Source organism: Bos mutus, chromosome 26 (assembly GCF_027580195.1).
Source record: "Bos mutus isolate GX-2022 chromosome 26, NWIPB_WYAK_1.1, whole genome shotgun sequence".
Classification (NCBI taxonomy): Eukaryota; Metazoa; Chordata; class Mammalia; order Artiodactyla; family Bovidae; genus Bos; species Bos mutus.
The window spans coordinates 3,237,108-3,259,252 of record NC_091642.1 but is presented as its reverse complement, the minus strand read 5'-3'; the positions used below and the strand labels follow the sequence as shown (position 1 = coordinate 3,259,252).

Here is a 22,145-nt window from a genome sequence, read left to right as displayed (position 1 = left end):
CACCGAAATCAGATTGATTATATTCTTTGCAGCCAAAGATGGAGAAGCTCTACACAGTCAGAAAAAATAAGACCGGGAGCTGACTGTGGCTCAGATCATGAACTCCTTATTGCCAAATTCAGACTTAAACTGAAGAGCGTAGGGAAAACCACTAGACCATTCAGGTATGATCTAAATCAAATCCCTTACAATTATACAATGGAAGTGACAAATAGATTCAAGGGGTTAGATCTGATAGATAGAGTGCCTGAAGAACTATGGACGGAGGTTCATGACATTGTAAAGGAGGCTGTGATCAAAACCATCCCTAAGAAAAAGAAATGCAAAAAGGCAAAATGGTTGTCTGAGGAGGCCTTACAAATAGCTGAGAAAAGAAGAGAAGCGAAAGGAAAAGGAGAATAAGAAAGATATACCCATTTGAATGCAGAGTTCCAAAGAATAGCAAGGAGAGATAAGAAAGCCTTCCTCAGTGATCAATGCAAAGAAATAGAGGAAAACAACAGAATGGGAAAGACCAGAGATCTCTTCAAGAAAATTAGAGATACCAAGGGAACATTTCATGCAAAGATGGGCACAATAAAGGACAGAAATGGTATGGACCTAAGAGAAGCAGAAGATATTAAGAAGAGGTGGCAGGAATACACAGAAGAACTGTACAAAAAAGATCTTTATGACCCAGATAATCATGATGGTGTAATCACTCACCTAGAGCCAGACATCCTGGAATGTGAAGTCAACTGGGCCTTAGGAAGCATCACTATGAACAAAGCTAGTGGAGGTGATGGAATTCCAGTTAAGTTATTTCAAATCCTAAAAGATGATGCTGTAAAAGTGCTACACTCAATGTGCCAGCAAATTTGGAAAACTCAGCAGTAGCCACAGGACTGGAAAAATCAGTTTTCATACCAATCCTAAAGAAAGGCAATGCCAAAGAATGTTCAAACTACAGCACAATTGCACTTATCTCACATACTAGCAAAGTAATGCTCAAAATTCTCCAAGCCAGGCTTCAACAGTACATTAACTGTGAACTTCCAGATGTTCAAACTGGATTTAGAAAAGGCAGAGGAACCAGAGAGCAAATTGCCAACATCCGCTAGATCATCGAAAAAGCAAGAGAGCTCCAGAAAAACATCTACTTCTGCTTTATTGACTATACCAAAGCTTTTGACTGTGTGGATCACAACAAATTGTGGTAAATTCTTTAAACAGATGGGAGTACCAGACCATCTTACCTGCCTTCTGAAAAATCTGTATGCAGGTCAAGAAGAAACAGTTAGAACTGGACATGGAACAACAGACTGGTTCCAAACAAGGAAAGGATTACGTCAAGGTTGTATATTGTCACCCTGCTTATTTAACTTGTATGCAGAGTACATCATGCGAAATGTGGCCTGGGCCAAGCACAAGCAGGAATCAAGATTTCCAGGAGAAATATCAATAACCCCAGATACCAGATGACACCACCCTTATGGCAGAAAGTGAAGAACTACAGAGCCTCTTGATGAAAGTGAAAGAGGAGAGTGAAAAAGTTGGCTTAAAGCTCAACATTAAAAAGCTAAGATCATGCCATCTGGTCCCATCACTTCATGGAAAATAGATGGGAAACAGTGGAAACAGTGACAGACTTAATTTGGGGGGGCTCCAAAATCACTGCAGATGATGACTGCAGCCATGAAATAAAATACGCTTGCTCCTTGGAAGAAAAGCTATGATCAAACATGACAGCATATTAAAAAGCAGAGACATTACTTTACTGACAAAAGTCCGTCTAGTCAAAGCTATGGTTTTTCCAGTAGTCATGTATGGATGTGAGAGTTGCACTATACAGAAAGCTGAGCACCAAAGAATTGATATTTTTTTGAAGCATTGAAGTGTGATGTTGGAAAACTCTTGAGAGTTCCTTGGACTGCAAGGAGATCCAACCAGTCCATCCTAAAGGAAATCAGTACTGAATGTTTATTGGAAGGGCTGATACTGAAGCTGAAACTCCAATACTTTGGCCACCTGATGTGAAGAACCGACTCATTGGAAAAGACCCTGATGCTGGGAAAGACTGAAGGCAGGAGGAGAAGGGGATGACAGAGGATGAAATGGTTGGATGGCATCACCGAATTGATGGACATGAGTTTGAGCAAGCTCCAGGAGTTGGTGATGGACAGAGGCCTGGCGTGCTGCAGTCCATGGGGTGGTTCAGTACTGTACAGTAGAAACTAACACAACATTCTAAAGCAGCTATACTCCAATAAAAATTAATTTAAAGAAACAAAAATGCTGAGAAATGAGAAGTCCTCCTTCTGCCTGCCTGTCTTCAAGGTTGGGCACTGTTCTTTGCCTTCAGACTGAGATTCAGGCTGGAGCTACACACCATTCTCTCTTGGGGGTCTCCAGCTTGCTGACTGCATGTCTTAGAGCTTCTCAACCTCTGAAGTCTCTCATGGCCCAATTATATATATATACACACATACACACACAGCATAATTGTAACAAGTGGGGGTTTTGTGTGGTTGTTAGCATTAATTTCCCAGTTATCATAATGTTAAAATCTTGATTGAGAAAAAGAGGCACGTCCTCAAAGGCTGTCTTCTGATATGTTTTAAACTGAAGAGTTGCTTGTGTCACCATCACGGTCCGAGCTTTACACACTCATCGCCCAGGGATGTTTATCGTCGTGGTCATGGTGGTGTCAGGCTGGCAGAGCAAAATCATTGCTATTTGACTTTCAACTGTGAAATTTTGCAGTAATATTATGAGTTGCTCCCCTTAACAATTGTCTGGCTTACAGACTCCTGGGAAGGTGAGAATGATTTAGAGTTTATGGGGAGGACTATAGTTTGATGATAAAAATGGGGTTGCTGTGGAGGCCAGGGGGGCACTGACAGGCTGTGTTCTCTTCTCCCATTCTGATTTTCCTCATTTTCATCCCGACATCTTTTTTTAAAAATAGATTTGCTTTGCGCTTTTGTATATCTACAAAAACTATTTGAAAACTTGCTGGTTGGAGAATGGAAATGATTTTATGGTTGGGAAAGATTGTCCATGGATTCTTTCTGAAAGCAGTGGTTTCTAATTCTGGATTCAGAATGAGCTACAGTCTTCATATGAATAAGTTTGCCCAGTTTGAGAAGAATTTGATGTTTTTTAGTCACTACATCGTGTCTGACTTTTTGCGACCCTGCCACCAGGCTCCTCTGTCCATGGGACTCTCCAGGCAAGAATCCTGGAGTGGGTTGCCATTTCCTTCTCCAGGGGATTTTCTGGACCCAGGGATCGAACCCCGGTGTCCTTCATTGGCAGGCAGATTCCTTACCACTGAGCCACCTGGGAAGCCCTGAGAAGAATGAGATGAAGTCAAAACACAAGACCCAGAGGTAGAGAACATGTTTCTGTGACACTGTACTCCTCAGACATTCTCTCCTAAATGGTAGCTTTTCATCTGCGTTGGCCTGACAAGCATCTCAGTGACAGCAGACACCAGCTCCAATGAACGGGCCTCCTGCTGCCTGACGGAGCTGCCATTTTCAGATTGAGTCCTGATTTCACAATAAAACTTTTTAATATAAAAATAAATTAGGGCCGATCTTCACTGTTTTACTACAGCTATTATATCCATATTTCCCCCATAGATTTGATAAGGAAAAAAAAAATTTAAACATTGGTTACTCTGGGGGAAAAGGAAATGGCAACCCTCTCCAGTATTCTTGCCTGGAGAATCCCAGGGACAGAGCAGCCTGGTGGGCTGCCATCTATGGGGTCGCACAGGGTCGGACACGACTGAAGTGACTTAGCATGCATGCATTCTTAGAGGTCTTTCCCTGAAGGTTCCCCTTGCCTATGGGAACAAGTTGGCTATTGTCCATGTCCCCTGGGTTTTAAAGAACCAGTCCTGTCCTAAGTGAGATATAAAGGAGACCAGCTAGAAAATGGAGGCTTACCTCCCATTTCTTCCTCCCTCTCAAGGCCCTCCACGGCTGCCCCCACCCCCCGCCCCCACCAAGCACTGCATCACGCCCAGTGCTTGCTTGACTGTCTGATCCCTGCACGTACCCCTTCCCCACATTACCGCTCCCATTCTGGATAGATTTTCCCCTCTCCAGGCCTCCCTGATTCCAGCTCAGTTTCCTCTTTGCTCCATTCTGAGTCCTGACTCCATCAAGAAGCCCTCTGCATGCATGAGTGCTAAGCTGCTTCAATCGTGTCCAACTCTGTGCAACTCTATGGACTGTAGCCCACCAGGCTCCTCTGTCCATGGGATTCTCCAGTCAAGAATACTGGAGTGGGTCGCCATGCCCTCCTCCAGGGAATCTTCCCAAGCCAGGGATCAAACCCTTGTCTCTTACATTTCCTGCATTGGTAGGCTGGTTCTTTACCACTAGCGCCAGCTGGGAAGCCCCAGGAAGCCTTCTGAGACCATCTCAACCCATGGATTCAAATTTCCTGCTCTTCAGTAGAATTATCGGTTCCTGGGTTCATTTGCTCACTTGTTTGTTTGTCCATCAGATGTTTATGGAGGGGCTTGAGGGGCTGTTATGCTTCAGCCCCTCAAACATCAGACACTATTCCAGGTGTCAAGGACACATGATGAACAAGTCACAGCCTTGCACTTTCAGAAGACACAGCCCCATTCCCACTCAAGTCGGAATGGGGAGGGACAGACACTATCACGGCAGTAGGTTGTCTTGCTTTGGGATTTGGCTGGAGCTCTGAGTCCTCTGAGGATGCTTTGGAGGTAAACTTGCAGAGGAAATCAAAGGCAAGGTTGGACAGGGCCTGGATCCTGGGCTACACCGAGATTTCATGAGATTGACCTTGGGCACATCACCTGGGCTATAAAAGGGAAACTGGTAGCAGAGACCAGGTAGAGTCTCCTGTAGTTATCCAGGGAGGAGATGGTTCACATTTAGATGAAGGCCCTGGTGGTAGGGCTGGAGAAAAGGACAGACCTGGTACTTCTTAATATATTTATTTAGAAAGAAACCACAATAGTATCAGGACAGGAGAGAAGGGGATTTCTATTAGAAATTATGTTTTCAATGTTGCCTAAAAATGAAAATGACCATATCCATCTATTTGTTCTTTTGTATAAACAATTAATTCTTACTATTTATTGCTACTTCTTATGTGCCTGAGCACCAAAGAATTGATGCTTTCAAACTGTGGTGCTGGAGGAGACTCTTGAGAGTCCTTGGGCTGCAAGGAGATCAAACCAGTCAATCCTAAAGGAAATCAGTCCTGAATATTCATTGGAAGGACTGATGCTGAAGCTCCAATACTTCAGCCACCGATGTGAAGAGCCAACTCATTGGAAAAGACCCTGAAGTCAGGAAAAATTGAGGGCAGAAGGAGAAGGGGATGGCAGAGGATGAGATGGTTGCATGACATCACCGACTCAATGGACTTGAGTCTGAGCAAACTCCAGGAGACAGTGAAGGACAGGAAAGCCTGGTATGCTGCAGTCCATGGGGTCACAGAGTCAGAACACTGACACACCTGAGCGATTGAACAATAACAGATGATAGTGATGTGAAAGGTCACTCAGGATTCGGTGAGCCTTGCCATTCATGAACGGAGCCTGTCTTTCAAGAAGTAAACAAACTCCAGCCATTTTATTTCTTCTCTCTTTCAGAGATGTGCAATCATTTTTAGTGGATAAACCTCTACTGCATTGCATTTTTCAAATCCTCATTGGTTCATTTTCTCTCAGTGCTGCTATCTCAAACTTTTCTCCCAAAGCATCTTTCCTGATTATTTGTCTCTTCATACATATTCTACAACCCAAGCCCCCTGCTTGCTGAACACCAGGAAGGGCTGAGGACAGGAATACAGTAATATTCAGGAAGGAAGGAGTCAGGCTCTTCTAACCTTGTTAGCCACAAAAAGATTTTCAGTTTCCCATTGACTTAGAAATGCAGCGATTGGAATTGGGTTCAAGCCTGCATCTTGCATCAGTGGAGATGGGTATTATGATTGCTGTGTTGAAATGTGGGCTCAAATGCATTGGGGGTTTTATACTATTTTTCAAACTTCCAAATAGATAATGTCAGAACATTTCTGAAATGGGATACTAACATCAAGATATACGGCACTGATCAGCTAGTATCAGGCCAGCAGAGTGGAGGGGGAGCGTCTGGGAGACTCCTGGAGAATTTCCATTTCCATTCCCTGTGTCAACAGCTTGGCAACTTACCTCCTAGATTGCTTTATGGCTTCGGGAGAAATTCTCCATCGGCCCCATGCTGTACTCAGCTCAGTGTTCAGAAGCCAAGGAATTAGATATGCTGTCATTGACGAAGCTGTTTATGAAAGTATCTTTTCTGAATTGTTCAAAAATCCAAAACGAGTCAAACTTTGACAGTTTAAGACAATGGCGAGAGGGTCCTGGGGATCTCCTGAGTGCAGCCTTGGCTGTTTGAAGCTCTCTTGTTGAAAATGCAATTTCTTCTGGAGGATTTCTTCCAGCCTGTGATGCTCCGTTGAAAACTTTTGCCATTTTGAAAGGATTTCTTCACTATGAGGCAGCCGACAAAGGTCATATTACAAATATGTTTCTGGGATGATAACATTTTGATTAGATATGCAAGAATCTTCTAGCCTTCCCTGGGATGTCATATTCTAACATTTTTCATTATTTTAAGAGAATCATGTAAGTTGATACTATTCCGCAATAAGAACTTGAATTTTGTGGCTTATTTTCTTTGCTGTAATGTGCCAGCACCGTGGGCATCGTTGCAGGGAATAAATGACTCTTCCCCAATAAACCAAATGCCTAAAGAAGCCCCTGGAGGAGGCAGGGATGTCCATAAAAGTTGAAATAGATTTCATAATATGGTATTCAATTTAGTATAATAAGTAGAAATCAAAAATAATCCAATACCCCAAATGAAAATACCTCTGCTACTAATCAAAGGGAGGTTGATTTTATACCAGAACCATGGCATTCTCCAGGCAAGAATACTGGAGTTGGTAGCCGTTCCCTTCTCCAGGGGGTCATCCCAACTCAGGGATTGAACTTGGGTCTCCTGCATTGCAAGCAGATTCTTTACCATCTGAGCCACCAGGGAAGCCCAGATATGGTTTAATATGTGCCAAAGTAAATGTATTGAATTATCTATTTTCCTCATTAGTTACCTGAGGAGGAAACTTAGAAATCTCTCTATTTCTGTCTCTCTCTCAGCTTGAAAAATTAGCTCCTTAAAGATGACTACCAGAAAGCATTTATCCAAAGGCGATTTTGGCTCTGGAGTTTATCACAAAAAGGTCCGTGTGTGCACTTTCGTCGTTCTGCCTCGAAGATGCTCAGTGACAGAAAATATTTCAAAAATGGCACCAGTGAGTGGACGTCGTGAATTGTTCTCTGATGCTGGTGTTGCTGCGAAAAACAAAGCACTGATGCTCAGCATTAGAAGGCCAAGTGAGAAAGTGTTTAGGGTTTTGATAGATGACATGGTGCGTGGAAGAAAAAGTGGGCACTAGGAAGGAGATGGAAATGCCCAGAGGGTGGTAGAAACAGGCTCTGTGTTCCTGTTCCTCTGGGTTTGATGAAAAATTCTCACAAAGACAAGAGAGCAGGGAAAATGAAGAAAGATGAGCTGGCTCTCAATCCACAAAAGTGTTAAACACCCGTCATTTCAAAAAATGCGATGCTTCTCATTGATGTCCCAGAAATCAAGACAATCTAATAGATGCCACAAAATACATATTTACCAACATAAAACTTACAAGTCTCATTTTGGAAACAACTTTTGGGAATTTAGTTTAAATTCTTGTTTATTTTAATCCCTAAATTTTTAATAACATAGAAATGAAAATAATTGGCACATAATCTGAGGCAATTTAATGGTTATGCTTTCATAAAATGTTCCTGCATCCACATTTTATTTCATTCTTAAGCAAAATGTTCCTCAAGCAGTAAGTACAATTATTTGAATGTCTAATTCAAAAGATATGTTAATAATACGATTTTTAAAAAAATTTTAATTAGCACCCAAATGCCAGTTTTTCTAGGTGTGTTCTCCCCTCCCCAACCTGGGTCTGTGGCTACACCCAGCCTTTTCAGGTGGTCCCTGGATTCGTGTCCAGTGACTGGAACTGTTGAACTATAGCTTCCTTCGAGCCAAACTCTGCCAACAGAGATTTCCACTTGTGTTTGATAAGGAACCAAAAATAACCTTTAAATAATTGAATTTCTCAGCTTGCTTTGGTGGCATGAGAATAAAGTAGCTGCCTCACTCCCCAGGATGGCTCCAGAGGGGAGACCCTGGTGTTCACCCCAGCTTCCTGTGCTTCCTGGCCTGCTGTGCTCTCCAGGTCCCTCACCTGCACAAAGCCTCAGTCTCACTGTCTGTAACATGGAGACCCTAATACCTGACTCTCTGAAGGTCTGCAACTGAAAGTGTAGTGTGAGTGGGACTGCCCACCACAGTGCTCCCTGAACCGCACCACGGGCTTCAGTTCCTGACTTCCTCCGTCCAAGCGGGGGGACACAGTGACAGCCGTCCAAAGGGCTTTCATATCAGGCGTCGACTTTCTGGTAAATACTTCAAGGGCCCGTTTCCATCCCTCTCCTGACTCCAGGCCTGGTACTGGCAGGCTCTTCTGTATCTCCCCAGAAGATCCCTTCCTCTGGAGTGCCAGGGCTCTGTGAAATGTCAGCAGCAGCCTCTCCGCCCCCTGCTCCCTGGGCCCTGGCACATGATGCAAGCTTCTCTTTGCAGACATCAGATTGCAATGTGATTATTCCTGCAACTAGACCTAACTGGTCTTACTGACTGTTGGATCTCTGGCCCAGACACATATATTGCTGGTGTTCAGTCACTAAGTTGTGTCACGTCAGGTGGCCAAAGTATTGGAGCTTCAGCATCGGTTCTTCCAATGAATATTCAGGGTGGATCTCCTATCATCTAGAGAGTCCATTAATCTAGGAGCCCAGTATACTTGAGAACTAGCCCATGGACTCCCTAGTGTGCTGTGTCATGCTAAGTCTCTTCAGTCTTATCCAACTTTTTGCAACACTATGGACTGTAGCCCACCAGGCTCCTCTGTCCATGGGATTCTCCAAGTAAGAATACTGGAGTGGGTTGCCATTTCCTTCTCCAGGGGATCTTCCCAACCCAGGGATCGAACCTCTGTCTCTTAAGTCTCCTGCGTGGATAGGCAGGTTCTTTACCACTGGCACCTCCCGAGAAGGCCCGGACTCCCTAGTATGGAGCAACAAAAAAAACTGCAAGACTAATGATTCCGGAATCACCTTTAATGTCATGTTTACACTTCTTCCAATTTATTTCTATCATACAGGCACAGTAGATGGCAGAATGAATATTCAGATACTATTTCCAGCTTGTTAATAATCAAGTTTCATGTTTCCAATCATTGACATTCTCAAGTGCTACAAATGAAAATCAAATTTGCAAGATGCAACACATTCAGGAAAGTCATATCTGCTCTTCCTGTCTCCGACCAAGAAAGACAAGTTTTTAATCAGGAGTCAACTCTGCAGTCTTTGGAGTTGGTTTAAACTAAGTCAGTGACTCTGATTCTTTTATTTGAAGAACAAATAGCAGGATAAAATTCCTAAGCCTTAGAAATACACCATCATAACTTGCCGCCAAAAGATTTTAAATTCCTCAGTTCAAAAATGCTAACAGAGCCCTTTCTCTGTTTCTTTCTCTCTTTCTCACTTCCTTCCTCCCCTCTCTCTCTCCTCTTTACTTTTTCCTCCTTTCCACCATCCTACATTCTTAAGAACTTGGAAAATTCTTAAGAATTTTAATCCTTGGAGGATCAATAACTCTGTGTAAGCTGTACCTCTGCCATTTCATATCTGAGTGGCTTTGGACAGGTAACTTGACCTCTGAAAGTCTCACTTTCTTCACTATACAATAAATGTAATGATGTTTGTCTCACAAACTTGTGAGTTCTTAAAAGGATAACACACGTAAGAACAGGTAGTGCAGCATCTGTAGGATGCTTGAGTCTTATAACAGCCAAGATTTGTGGTTACAAAAAAACAGAAACACAACTCAAACTTGCCTGTTCAAACAAAAGAATTCACTGTCACACAAAAAAGTCCAAGGGTGGCTACCTTCAGATCTGGCTGGATCCAGGGGTTCAACAGTGTGGTCTGGGACATTTTTCTTTATCTTGATAGGATTCCTTCCTAGCAAAGATGGCCAAGGCACATGGTCCCTTCTTGGTGCCCCAGCAGCGAATAGCTGAACATCTATCTACCCAGGCAAGAATCTGAGCCGTCCAACAGGCTGTCTGCTGGGAGATTTGCCACATACAGTGGAGACAGTAGAGCTTGGAAGAGACAGCCAGCAATGTCCCCCCATGAAACCAAGTCAACACAGTTCCCATTCTGGTACTGCTTCTGCAAGCCAAAGACACAGTAAACCAGGATGTAAACAGTGCTAACACTCGCTGCTGTGTGGCCTTGGCAAAGTACTCAACTATTCTGTTTCCTCATGTACAAAACTGTGATCATGATAACTCTCTATACTATCTACCCTATATGGTTATCGTGAGGATTCAAAACGATGATGAGCATCAGAGACCCAGCCGAGGGACTGCTACCTAATAAGCCATTGATAATATTCAGCCATCATTATTGTATTAATTTCTATGAGTCTTATCTTTCTAGGGTTTGAATAATTTAATGAATCCAATAAAGTGCTAATGAAGATAATCCCTGAGATGAAGGCACCCCGTCATAGATGAATTTAGGCACCATCTGGCAATGCTTTGCTTGGCCTTGAGTGGTGGGGATTCAACTCTAGGACAGCACCCCGGGCTGGTACCAAGTGGTCTCTGTCCGTGAGCCCCATGAAAAAGGTTCCCTTGTCCACAGACTTTGTAGAAGATGTCACTGCACAGAGTCAAGCCCATCTGGGCACTTACTTGATGGCAGAGAACACATCTACTCCCAAGTTGGAGAAGGGGCTGTAGGAAGCCCAGCAGCTCCCCTCTTGCCACCCCCACCACCCTACCCACCCACAGACAGTGATGGAGACTTGTGACAACTGAAGAGACAGCACGTGAGCTGATGTGCCAGGGCCGGCCATACAGTAGGTGGCCCATCCCCGTGAGCAGGCAGGGTACAAGCATGGTGGCTCCCTACCTCTTGGCAATCCTGCCCTCATCACATCAGTTCTCCTGACCACACAGGTTCATGCGTCCCTGGGATGGTACCTCATCCCCCCAGCTGCTGTGATTGGTCCAGCGTGTCATAGTTACCTGTGTTGGGCCAATCAGAGCCCTTCCCTGTGATTTTCTTTTTCGCCCCAGGGGAAGCTGGGAGAGGGAGTTTGTTTCATCTCTGAGGAAGCAGAGCTGAAAGGAGGTAGTGTTGAGGTCAAGGTAGAGATGAGGGTCATGCCTGGAGCTGAAGAGGAGAGGAGAGCTGGCCTCTCTGTTGCCCGGAAGCCCTCCTTTCTCCACTTCTCTGAGCTGGACTGGCTGACCTCCTCTTAAAAGCCCTTTATTTTCATGGCTTATTAAATGGCTTCCTAGTTGCATCAGAAAGATCTCTGAATATTGGTAGAGGCCCCTCCCTGGGGAGTGACCCTCTCCAGCTTCACAACTTTCCTCCCTTTCCCACCAGGAATGAGAACTCTGTCTCTTCCTGTCCAGTGGCCTCCTGGACCAAGGAGGGCTTCATCTCCAGGGGATGCTGGTGAGACAGATGGAGAGACCACTCCCAGGATCTCAGTCTCATCATTCCTGACTCCCCAGATTCAGCTGGGTCATCTCATGCTAACAGATAAAGGGACAGCTGGGCAGAGAGCCCCCTGCACCATCCTCACCACCAATTTTGCCTCTCATGTGGTTATTACTCTTACCATTTTCGCCTGGTGTTACTTTATATCAATGGGCTTCTCTGGTGGCTCTGATGGTAAAGAATCTGCCTGCAATGCCAGAGACCTGGGTTTGATCCCTGGGTTGGAAAGACCCCCTGGAGGAGGACATGGCAATCAACTCCAGTATTCTTGCCTGGAGAATCCCCACAGACAGAGGTGCCTGGCAGGCTACAGTCCATGGGGTCGCAAAGAGTTGGACACAACTGAGCGACGAAGTACAGCACTTTAAATCAATAGCTCAGGGCATGGGAGATAGATTGAAGACGTTCCCCTTGAGGGAAGACACCACTTTTCCTTCTTCAGATTAATATTTTGGAGGCTGAGACAGAACGCTTGTATGGCTGGTTTTCCTGTCTGCATTCTCCTTTGCAGTTTTCCAGGAAGATGAGAACAAGGACAAGTCACCATCTCAGCATTTAATCCCCATGTCTCTGGCTTTAATTTCCAAGTCACAAAAACCCAGGCACGTCCGGCTCATCCCAGAAGGGCAGAGGCAGGGGGAGACCTGCCTCCTCCTGGCGGCCCAGGTGCATACTCCCCAGCACTTCACACCACTTAAAAGATTCTGCCCAAACTGCCAACAATGTGTTACCAACAGAGCCCTACCCGAAAATGGATCAAAAACACTTTGTAATGAGTGAAGGAGCTGCTTTCAAAAGGGCCAGCATCTAACAAAATCTTGGGTCCTGAGTGACCCACACTGGATGGCCGACTCAGGGTGGGAAAACTCCCCCCAGTGTTCACATTGGCAGAAGTGGTTCTTTAAGCAACTTATGCAAATATATTCTTCCTGAATACAAGTCAGGAAGAGCTGACTTGTATTCACTCATTTTCATACATATTTAATTACTTAAAGTCACCACATTTTGGAAGGAAGGGTATGTAAGATTCAGAGGTTCTCTGTCCAACAATTATTGGACAACTGGATCCAAAGTCTGCAAAAAACATTGGTCCTTCACTTGTGTGTGTTGCGGGGGTGCAGGGGGGGGGCGGGGGGAACAATGAAAATGTTGCCCCTAACTGTCTTCCAGGCCTTTCCTTACATCAAGCCTTCAACTCCAGCAGGGATCCTGGCTGTTCATCAGGTCTGCTCCATGTGGGGCCACCCACTGCTCAGGGCTGGGCACGCAGGGGATCTTTGGTGCGGGGAGGGGCCTTGTGGTGCCGCCCCGCCGCCCCAGCCACAAACCCCATGTCCTCATCTGTCTGCATCACTCAGCTGTGCACATGTGGGGTCATCCCATTAGATGCAGTGTCTCCAGCCCTGCAGCAAGCAGGCCAGCTGACACAGGTCTCAGGAGGAGTCTTGAATGGAGGCCTCCTGCTGCCTCTGGAAGAGCCCTCCGGAACCCAAGGTGAGCCTGAAACAGTTCCAGCTGTCAACAGAAGCACCCAGGGGCCCCTGGGCAGAAGGACTTTTCGTCTCTTTGTAGGAATGCAAGAGCTGAGTGTGTGGCACCTTCCAGGTAAGGCTGCACCTGCCTTCCTCCACCTGCTCCCCTCCCCGCTGCCGAAGGATGGATCCCAAGCCCCCTTCCCCTCTTAGAAGACTTCCTGTGCTACAGCCACATCACACTGGCTCCAGCTGTGCCGAGCACTGGTGCAGAGCACAGTGTAATCAGAGACAACCAGAGCCCACCCCCAGGTCCTGAGGGTCTCCTTTTCCCCCCTCCAGAACACCCCATGCTCCTGTCCTCTCAGGCTGGTTGACCACATCACCCAGGTCCAGCATGCTGACTCCGGCCAGCTTTTGGCTCCGACCTTTATAGAACACTGGGACTGAGAAAATCAATTGTGTTAATAGGCGACTCTCCACTGGAGATGCGGTCCTAAAGAAAACCGTATGTAAAACAAAGTGGCGAGTGGTGAGCTCTGTAATGCTTCTTTTGTTCCAAGACTTTCACACGTTTGTCCAGAGTTCAGGGCTTTCAAACCACACAAGGTTTTAAGTGATCGTTATAAAATCCCTTCTTTTCCCAAAGGCAGGGTAGTAAGGATTAAGTTTGACTACTGAAGACAGCTTTGTTGTAAATGGTCTCTAATGTCACAAAGCAGCTTGGAAAGAGAGGCTTATTAAACAAATTTCTTGGGTTGCAAATCATTGGAAGCAATCACATGTCATGTTCATTTGTTTAACCCAGTATCCATTTGTATGTTTAAAGAAATGATGCTAATGAACACTGTTTCCAGTGCCCACAAGAAAGCTGGCTTATGGTAAAGGACATCCAGGGAGGTCTGTGAAGAAATCAGAGAGAAGGTGAGCGAAGGCTTCTGGGGTTTTCCACCTCTTTTGTAAAAAGTCATTCATGGGAACCCGTGTCCAGAGAAGAATGGGTATGATTTATTGATCTGAGGATGGCAAAGCCCAAAGGAACCTCACCGAGCTGTGCAACGCTGTCATCCTACAGCGAGATGAGGTGGCCTGCATAGTGAGACGGCATCGTGCATCTCCTGAACCCCGTGAACCTCACACAGTAGGCTAGCTCCATGATTGGGAGCCATCCTTGTGGATGAGGATCGGGTGTGATGGGACAAGGGCATGAGGCGGAGGGGAGCTTTTGAAAAGAACGATTTGAGTCTTTGAAAATCATCACCAAGAGGGAAAGAACTTCCCAGTAAGTACAGGGAATGCAGACTGTAGTTCTGCTCAGGGGAGAGTCCCGTTCTGGACAGAGTCTTAGTCTCTGGCAGGACCAGTCCTTGGTGCTGGCCTTTCCTGTGTCCTCCCTTGGCTTCTGCCCCTGGAGTCCTCCCCGTGGAGGCGGCTGGAGCATCTGTCAGCCTCCCCAGGAGGCGGTCCTGCTGAGCATAGCCAGGTGCCCGAAGGCCCCTGGATGCTGCCCTCCCGTCACTCTTTCTCACCTGACTTCCCCAACGCCACATAATCCACATAAACAGGCACCAAGATGGTCTCTCTTTCCTGGGGTGGGAATCAGAAATGCTGATAATGGCTTAGGAATTCATGCTAAAATACTACTCAGATAAAAAGAAAAGTAAGATACATGTATGAACTGTCCAACTGCCTCACAGTACACTTGTTAGGATGTTGGTAAGCATCTTGATCCAGCTTTTGTGTTATTTTCCCTCTTCAGTTCTGTTGGGATCCCAGTTCTGATTGGGTCCTGGTAGGTACAGATTATAGGAAGACTGGTGTATTCTTGTCCCTGATGTTTATTAGCCCTATTGTAGAGAATTATTACAAAGATCCTCTAAGTCATGTCCGACTCTTGCCACCCCATGGACTGTAACCCATCAGACTCCTCTTCTTCTGTCCATGGGATTTTTCCAGGCAAGTATACTGGAGTGGGTTGCCATTTCCTCCTCCAGGGGATCTTCCCGACCCAGGGATCGAGCCCAGATTTCCTGCATGTCAGGTGGAGTCTTTACCAGAGAAGCCCCAGAGATGGTGACTTCGAGGATTAGAGAAGGTGAAAAAACGTTCTAAAATTTCACAGTGAGCTAACAGAAAAAAACCAGAACAAACAGCAAACGTGCTTCGCTTTGCCGGTCCTTCCTACCCCGCAGGAGCTGAGACAGCGCCCAGGGGGCACAGGCAGGAAGGCGCTGCGGCCCAGCTCTTGCCGGGTAGGAAGGACCAGCGAAGTGATAGCGAGGCCCTAGCAAGGAGGATGAAACCGGCCTGGCAGCCAGCATGAACCTGGCCAGGCGGCGCCATCCGGCCAGCGAGCCTGCGCAGAGGGAGATGTCGGCCCGGACGCCGCCGCCGCACTGCGCATGCTCCCACCTGGCATGGCGCGCGCCGGCGGGGAGGCAGGGCCCACCCTCGGCCCCGCCCCCGCCCGCAGGGGTCCCGCCCCCGCCGCCGCGCGCGTCCTGTCCGGCGGCCAGGGAGCCCAGGCCTCACCCCCGCCCTGGGCCCCGCCCCCAGCCTCGGCCTGGTCCCGCCCCTCCGCGTCCTCGCCGCGCTTCCGCCGAATCCCGGCTCGCGCGGGCCCCGAACACACTGCCAGGTCCCGCCCCCAGGCCTAGGCCCCGCCCCCGCCCCGCGCCCGTCCCCCGGGCTTCCTGGGCTCCATCGGCGCTGCGTGGTCCTGCGCTCTGAGCTCCTTGCGGTTGGCGGCTTAGGCAGCGCGGTGAGTTGTCTGGGTCACCTCCCGCCAAAGTTCGGGGCTCTCCCCGGGGGGAGCAGGCGTCTGCAGCCCGTCGGGCAGTCCAGCCCCCAGTGGTCCTCCGGGCACTACCCCCGCCCCCCTTGCCATGGTGGTGGGGCCCACTCGGACCCCCAGCCGCCCCTTGCTGGCCCCAGGAGCGACCAAGGGTTCCCAGCCTTCTCCCAGCCTGGGGTTCTTCTTCCAAGTACAATGACAGTGGCCTGGCCTGGGAGTTGTGCTGCTCCTGCCAAACCTCTAGTTGGTCAACACCTGCAAAGCCCTCCTGCTCTGCACTGGTCCCCAGCCTTCTGTTCCCAGGAAGCTTCCAGGAACCCCTTCTCTGGCCCTTCTTGCAGGAGGCCCTTAGCAAACCGCCCGTGCAGAGGCCTCAAGTCCTGTTCTTGGTGTGAGAGGAGGGCCCGCCTCTGTATACACTGTGCACTCATTGCGTCTGTAAACACTAACACGTGGAGTGACCGAGTGGAAGTTTAAGAGCCACATACACTGGGCACGGTAATTCCCAAGGACGCGATAAACACAGCAGAGCAGTTCTCAACTGTATTCCTCACTCCCTGGGCTCATGATGAATCTAAGCGTGGTCTTTCTCTCTGTGTCTCAGCTCCTGGCTGACTTTGTTCCGGAAGCACGTTTTGTATACATGAGCACAGCTTTGGCTTGATTGCATGGATGGTCACCAGGCAGAGGGAGACTCCTTTGTCCAGAGAAGGGTCACCGCTGCTATTTGCGGAAGAACATGGAGGTGTTGAACATAAAGAGCTAAGAGTTAGACTGGCCTCGAACTCTGCGCCCGCACTCTGAGTATCTCAGCCAAGGTGCTCCTCTTCCTCTCCCAGCCCAGGGCGTGATGGTGGAGGGGGGGAGCTGAGTTGCTCTCATGAGTCCCCCAGTGCAGAAAACACTCAGGGAGGTAGAGAAGACCTCACAAAGCTTAGCACGCCCTGGGGCGATCGTCTTTAGGAAAAGGATGTCAGAGCTGCTGCCTCCCACCCCCGGCTGGTGGTTGATAACCTTTTAACTCAATGCTTGTCCCAGGAGGCAGTGACGCCAGGTCCATACTTGCTGAGGTCCAGAGCCCGTGAGCAGAGCTGGCCTGGCTCTGGGAGGCGTTTCATTTCTCCTTGGATTCTTGGTTTGCGTTAGGATTTGAGTTGGAGAGTCGAGTCTCTTACAGTCTGGGGGCAGGGTGAAGCAGGCCTCAAGGGCAGAGCTCTATGAAGGTACTTTTCTCAGTGAGCATTCTTGCCATTAAAGCAAATCTGTATCACACAAAGTAGACCTAACTAGTGTTATCAGATGCTGCTTAAAAAAGGCCTCACTGTCAGAGATCCAGGTTTAAAGAAATAAAAACCCTGGGTGTGGACAGTGGTTAACATCTTACTCGTGCTCAGCTGTGAAGGTTCTTAAACCTTTCTTTTCCTGTCTGTTTTGGTCTTGCTTGAGTACCAGTGGAGCCTCACCTGGGCCTCATCTTCAGCTTAGGCCTGCGCTTCCACGGTTTCCCTTACGGGTGTCTCACGCAGGGCCCCTCCGTCCTCCGTGGGGAGGCGGGGAAGGCAGGCCTGAGCCAGCGTTCCTGTGGACTTCCTCCTCCAGGCCTCTCCTCCTGCTTTTTCAGGAACACCAAACAGTTTACTGTTCTCAGTATTTTTTAATAAACTTCCAAATTGTCTTTATTCTTATTTTGCAGAGGACAAACATTTAGAGGCCAGTGATTCAAACCAAGACTGTTGTTCTTTCAACTCCCCTTTTGGGCGGCATCGATGCCGTTTTCAGCTTATATTCTCCTTTGTAGGAAAAGCAGGAAGCGAAGCAGTGATTTCTGAATTCTCTTTGCCAGTAAATCCTCTCCCTGGGCTTCCCTGATAGTTCAGTTGGTGAAGAATCCGCCTGCAGTGCAGGAGACCCTGGTTTGATTCCTGGGTCGGGAAGATCCCCTAGAGAAGGGAAAGGCTACCCACTGCAGTATTCTGGCCTGGAGAATTCCACGGACTGTGCAGTCCATGGGGTCGCAGAGAGTTGGGCACAGCTGGGCGACCCCCTCTCGCTCAGTCTGCCAGTAGTGGTCTGTCAGTGCTATTGCCAGCTTTGTTTTCACTCTCACCCCACCTGCCTTCCTGGCCCCAGTGTGAGGTTCCTCTTTTCTGGCCACTTTCCCTGAGGCTTCTGACACCCTGAGGGGCCTCTGGGTGCTTGAGGCTTGTGTCTGGGGCTCCTTTGGCTCCTGTCACAGTCTGACCCCGTTTCCTGCGTAGTTTCTGATACAACTGTTTGCTGAACGAGCTTGGGTCTTACCACAGATTACCACTTAAATGAAACCTGAAGATTTAAAAATCAGAGACATAGAAACATATAATATTGGGTTGGCCAAAAAAATGTTCAAATGAACTTTTTGGCCAACCCAGTGTTACCATTGGAGGAAAGCGAGCTTTTCATATATACTCATGGTAAATGAACCAAGCCAGTGCCCATGCTTGGTCTGAAAGTGTTCGTAGTTTGTTTGGGTGAGGGAACGAGGTGTGAGCTATGCGGGGTGGCTAGTTTTCACTTCTTTGACATCAGTTTTCCCATTCCGTTAGCTCTGGAGGCCTGACTTGGGTATGCTGTTGTTTAGTCACTAAGTCGTGTCTGACTCTTTGCAACTGCATGGACCGTAGCCCGCCAGCCTCCTCTGTCCATGGGATTTCCCAGGCAAGAATAATAGAGTGGGTGGCCATTTCCTTCTCCAGGGATCTTCCCAATCCGGGGATCAAACCTGCATCTCCTGCATTGGCAGGTGGATTCTTTACCACTGAGCTGCCAGGGAAGCCCTGTATCCGGCTTGGTAGATGAATGTTTGACATCCACTGTTCGAGACAAAGCACTGCAAGGCATGTGTTCTGTGGCATCTGGGGAACTGCTGCTTATCTGCTGGTCAGTGGAAAGAAATAGTCTAGTTTTCTTTTCAGTTTTCTTAACAAGTGTTGTTCAGTCACAAAGTCATATCCAGTTCTTTGCAAGCCCATGGGCTGCAGCACTTAAACTTACTGTACAGGAGGTTGTAAGGTTTGGCGAAGCCACAAGACTATATGGGATCCAGTGAATGTCTTACTCCTTTATATCACTGTTAAAATAGGCGAGTATATGGGGTCCAGTGAATGTCTTACTCCTTTATATCACTGTTAAAATAGGCCCACAAGACTATATGGGGTCCAGTGAATGTCTTACTCCTTTATATCACTGTTAAAATAGGCGGGTTGTAAGGTTTGGCGAAAGCCACAAGAATATATGGGGTCCAGTGAATGTCTTAATCCTTTATATCACTGTTAAAATAGGCGGGTTGTAAGGTTTGGCGAAAGCCACAAGAATATATGGGGTCCAGTGAATGTCTTAATCCTTTATATCACTGTTAAAATAGGCGGGTTGTAAGGTTTGGCGAAAGCCACAAGAATATATGGGGTCCAGTGAATGTCTTACTCCTTTATATCACTGTTAAAATGAATTGCTTAAGGAAAGGAATGAAGCATCTTTGTGACATTTTGTAACCTTTGAAGGAACCAGAGTGGTTTTGGCAGACGTGGCTCACGTATAAGTGGGTCACAGACAGTGTCATGTCAAAGTGCTCAGAATCCTTGGCAGTTCAGCCAGTCTGTGGCTGCCACCCTCATGATATCTGCTCCAGCTGAACATCTAAACACATAGGCTGCCCCAGGGGCCACTGACACAGCAGTGACATCCTTGTGTATGTGTGTGCTAAGTCCCTTCAGTCATGTCTGACTCTTTGCAACCCCATAGACTGGAGCCTGCCAGGTTCCTCTGACCGTGGGATTCTCCAGGCAAGAATACTGGAGCGGGTTGCCATTTCCTACTCCAGGGGATCTTCCCAATCCAGGGATTGAACCTGTGTCTCTTATGTCTCCTGCATCGTCAGGCGGGTTCTTTTCTACTTGGGCCACCTAGAAAGCCTGTGACATCCTTGGCCACGTGCTAAATGCGGACACTCGTTTCTGATACTACAAGTTGTTTTCAGTTAGATTGAAGGCCTAGCAGAGGAATGGGGGTCTCCAGGCTTCACGTCCCCCTTGTATACCCCGTCTCCCCAACCTGGAGTCAGCTCTTGTGGCCTGTGACACAGCTGTGATAAAACCAGTTAAAAATTCTGCAGAAACATTTTCTTAGTGCTGTTAAACGTATTGTCACGTGTGTATGTGTGTGGCCGTGAAACGAATTGTGAGAGAGCAGTAAATGCCTAGCATGCTTGCTCTCCTACGTGGAAAATTCTCTTGTTAGAATAATTTCCTACCTGGAACACTTGTGAAGTCAGCAGAGTATCAGCCAGGCTCTGTTGCCCATTCCCAGAAGTCTAGGGGTGAAACTGAACGCGCCGTCCACCGATGGCACGACTCATAAAAGCCAGCACTTGTTAAATCTATTTGTTTTTATTATAGACATCGATCTGCCAGTCGCAATAATGCATTTATGGACATTTTTCTGCAAGCACAGCGCTGGTGGCAGTTTTTACTGACAAATTGAGTCATATGGATAGTAGTTTAGAAAACTCTTACCTTATTGACGGATCGGGCAATTCCAGCTCTGGATGTTCAGAGGTTTTAGCTGGGTGGGAAAGGGAACTGAATTTCAGGGCAGGATATGGGACAAGACATTTAAATGTTGTACTTTAATTAAAAAAACAAACTGGTAGTTATTTCTCATTTGTTTTTTAAACTCTGAGCTACAGGTTACCCCCCAGAGCATAGGATTGTAAGGGGCTGAGGGTGTCCCCTTCACATCCCGCCCTCTTGTTGGTGTCAGAAGTAAGAGCCACCCCCTGAAACGTGGGCTTCATTGCTCCTCTTGAAGTGAGACACTCGTGAGCTGTAGCAGAGCATTTCTCAGAGGTGGTCTGAGCCTGCTGGTCTCAGAATTACCGAGGGTGCTGGTTAACAAGGAGATTATTGGGGGTCAGAACCCAGAAGGCTGTCTTTGCAAGCTCGCCAGGGGCCCTAATGTTTGAGCATCTCCCGGGCAGTCTTTGGGGTCTCCACCACCCCCCTGAGCATGGTGGAAAAGAGCTCTCTGGCCCACACACCCCGGCCGGCATCACTGTTCTGAGCCGCCCATGCCTGTGGGTCTGTCTGTGGTTTGTAAGTCCTCAGAGACGTGTGAATCTCTTCGAATTGCAAACCCGACATGTTATCCTAGCTTTATAGTGTTCGGTCTTATGGTTATGACAGAAGATGCAAATGTTAACCAAAACTTTGGCATTAGTTTTACAAACAAATGCTAAGCAGGGACAGCCGTGTTGTATTTCACGCCCATCTTTCCTTCTGAATGGCTGGCCTGTCTTTTTCACCCTCTGGGTACAAGCATTTTTATGGTCTTGGGTCAGGGTTAACTTTCATATGTACAACCGAATACATTTTTGGGGAACTGAACTGAATTTTTACTGATGAAGTGCTGGAGTTGTGGGTGGGAGAACCACGGAAGGGGTTCCGGTGATGCCGTTTCCTGGCTGCGTGGCTTTGGGCAGCTGCTCACCCCCAGCTGCCTCCTCTTCTACGGGATGGCCGTGATCACAGGGACTTGGTCCCCCTGGACGAGTGTAAGCACGGGAAGTCATGGATGGCTGTTTGTGAAGCATGAAGCACAACCTGGATAGAAATTTTAATTTGGAACCATAGACTCATAGACCGATGAGACTAATTGTAAAAAGGGCAAGGAACCAACCAGAATCCTTGTTTCCCTCCAGTCTAGTGAGCATCCTGCTTTTCAGTTCAGTTGCTCAGTTGTGTCCGACTCTTTGTGACCCCATGGACTGCAGCACGCCAGGCCTCTTTGTCCATCACCAACTCCCGGAGCTTGCTCAAACTCATGTCCATTGAGTCGGTGATGCCATCCAACCATCTCATCCTCTGTCGTCCCCTTTTCCTCCCACCTTCTATCTTTCCCAGCATCAGGGCCTTTTACTTTCAGTCCAATCAGGATCCTTGTTTTCCCCTCCTCCAATCAGTATTCTTGTCTGTATACCCCACCCCAACCAGTCGGCATCCTAGTTTTACACGTTTACACTACCCAAGCCCTCACTTGGGGTGTTACACGCAGGGTTAAGGTTGTAGCCACTGGGAACAAGACTGAGTCAGTTTGGACCTGGTTCTATTAGTTACTATCTGTGACCTGAGTG

General features: G+C 47.5%; 1 protein-coding gene across 2 annotated transcripts in view; it reads left to right on the top strand.

Annotated features, from left to right (window-relative positions):
- The first annotated feature begins 15,827 nt into the window (after nucleotides 1-15,827).
- The window catches only part of MGMT (O-6-methylguanine-DNA methyltransferase), a 278,115-nt gene continuing 271,797 nt past the window's right edge, over nucleotides 15,828-22,145 (top strand). The window contains exon 1 of one of the 2 annotated variants that reach the window (XM_070363502.1): nucleotides 15,828-15,949. The gene's annotated coding sequence lies outside the window, so the exon portion shown is untranslated. The remainder of the gene's footprint in view (nucleotides 15,950-22,145) is intronic. The other variant, XM_070363503.1, reaches the window with a different exon arrangement.